Here is a 2,500-nt window from a genome sequence, read left to right on the forward strand (position 1 = left end):
AGCGGAGAGAGAGGGCACGCCTCACTGACCGTACAAGCACAGAGGGAAAAAAAAAGGGGGGGGGGGGGGAGAACAGACCCGAACGAGAGGGGCGGGGAGCCCTCGCTCCCGACCTGGGACAACCCCTTTCTCGCTTCGAGTCCGGCCCAGGCGCCCGGCTCGGCCTGGCCCAGCAGGGAGCGGCGCGCCAGCCGCGCCACCTGCCTCAGGGACCGGGGTGTGGGTCCCCGCGGAGCCCCGGCGTCGGAGCCCGGCCGCCGCTGGGAGCGGCGCCACCCGCTGCCCGCGCGCCCGCGACCCGCCAGCCGCACGCTTCCGAGCTCCTTCGCTCGCCTCACCGGCCTCCAGCTCCGCCGCCCCGGAGACGGCACCCAACACCCGCCTGCACACACGCAGCCTCCCGAGCGACGCCACGCACTCGCCCGTCCCTTCCGCGGGCAGACGCCTGGCGGCAGGCAGACGGGCGAGGCGGGACGGACGGGGAACGGCGCCCGCTCTCCCCGCCTCCACGCGGAGACCGGGAGGGGCCGCCCCCGCCCGCCCGCCCGCCGCCCGCCTGCCGCCCAGCGAAGCCGGGTCGGGCAGAGCGAGGCAGGCGCGCCGGATGGCGGAGTGCCGGGGCAGGGCGGGGGGGGAGGGAAGGAAGGGTGCCGCCGACGGCCACGGCGGGAGACTGAGAGCACCGGCCAGGGAGGAGAAGGGATGCGCTGGGGCTCGGCGTCCGCACCACCCGCGGTGGGGGCTCGCCGTCCCGGCGGCGAGCACGCGCTCGCGCCGGGGTCGCGCGTTCGAGGCAGGCCGGCGCAAGCCGACCGCGCGGCGTCTCTCCGCCGAGACCAGACCGCGGAGAGAGGGGGCAGGGTACCCCTCTCCGTCCCGGCTGCCCGCGGGGCATGCACGGGCCGCGCCGGCGGGCATGGGGGGGTGCGGCGCCCGCGCGCGCCGACCCCCCGGCCCCTCCGGCAGCACGCCCGGCTGCCCCCCGGGTCGCATCGGGCCGCCCGAGTCTTTAAACCCCCGCCCGGCTCTCCGACCGAGAACCCTCGGGCCCGGAGCCCGGGGCCCATGGCCATCCCTACCCGGGGGGGCCGCTACCGGCGGCCGCGGTGGCCGGAGGCCCTCCTCCTTCCTCCCAGCGCGCCCCCCCCCCCCGCCGCCCCCCGCCGCCCCCGGCCCGGCCGACTCGCAGCGCGGCCCCCACACGGCACGGCGTGGGGCGGCTGGAGCGGTGTGGGGGGGGGGGGAAGGGAGGGGAGGAGGAAGCGTGGAAGGCCGGCAGGGCACGGCCGGTGCGGCACGCGCAGCGCAGCGCCCGGGAGGAGCACGCTGGCACACGGGACCACACGGGTGGGTCACCGAGGGGAGGCAGGAGAAGCGCGGACGCTAGGTACCTGGCCCTGGGGTGAGGGAAACGACCTGAAATCCCCGCGGGGGTGCCTCCCCCGCCGCCGCCCGCCGCCGGGCCACCGCCGCCTCGCGGCGACGGCGGCAGCCTCAGCGGCAGCGACGAGGCGGGGCGCGGAGGGGAACCCGGCACCCGCCAGCCGGCTCCAGCGCCCCTCGGCGGAGCGTCCACCCGCGGGGTGCGCCCGACACCCACCGCCACGACCTCGTCCTCCTCCCGGGGCCCGGGGTTTCCCTCAGTAACCCGGCGCCGGGTGGCAGCTGCGCCCGGGAGGAGAGCCGTGGTTTGGGCCGCCCGCTCGGGCACGACACGTCGCCTCGCGTGGCCTCGCGCGACGCCCCCGCTTGGGGTCCGCCGCGGCGCGGCGCCCGCCCCGCGCGCCGTCCCGGAACGCCTGTCCGCACCGCCTCTGCTAGACGGGCTGCTCCGCCGCAGCCCGCCCCGGGTCCGCCCCCCACAGCTTAGGAGTGGGGACCCGTGGGACCCGTCCCAACCCGGAATGCGATCTCGCTCGCGTCTCCACCCGCCGCTTCCTCCCGCGGGCACCGGGGGAGCAAGCCCCGCCGACCCTCCCACGCACTGCCGCCCGCTCTGCCGGGCCCTCCCCCGGGCCGGACCCTCCCCTGCCCCGGCGGATCACCGTCGGGCGAAGGGGCGGGGGCGGCACTCGGAGACGGGCACCGGCGGCGGGCGCCAGCGGAGGCGAGAGGGCAGACGGGGACGGTCCCCCACCGGCGGCGGGGAATCGGCGGCGGGCTTTCGGCGAGCGAGCCCCCGCGCTAGCGGGCCTCGGGAGGGCCGTACACCCGCCGGCGGGCCGAGCCCCATGCTCGGCCCTGTGGCGCAGAGTGCGGGACAGGTGAACTCGGGTTCACGCACGGCAACCGGGACACGGCGGGCAGGGGACCACACCGGTGTTCAGTGCCGTCGGCATCGGCAACGAGGCGCGGTGGCCCGGCAGCGGCCCGGCGGTGGGCCGGCGCAGGTTTTGGAATGCCACGGTGGGCCGAAACCCCTCTTCCTCACAGTGAGGCTCGCACGGCCCGCCGGCCCTTCCCCGGCGCGCCCCGCGGTCTCGCTCGCTCTCGCGTGGCT

Source organism: Struthio camelus, chromosome 31 (genome assembly GCF_040807025.1).
Source record: "Struthio camelus isolate bStrCam1 chromosome 31, bStrCam1.hap1, whole genome shotgun sequence".
Classification (NCBI taxonomy): Eukaryota; Metazoa; Chordata; class Aves; order Struthioniformes; family Struthionidae; genus Struthio; species Struthio camelus.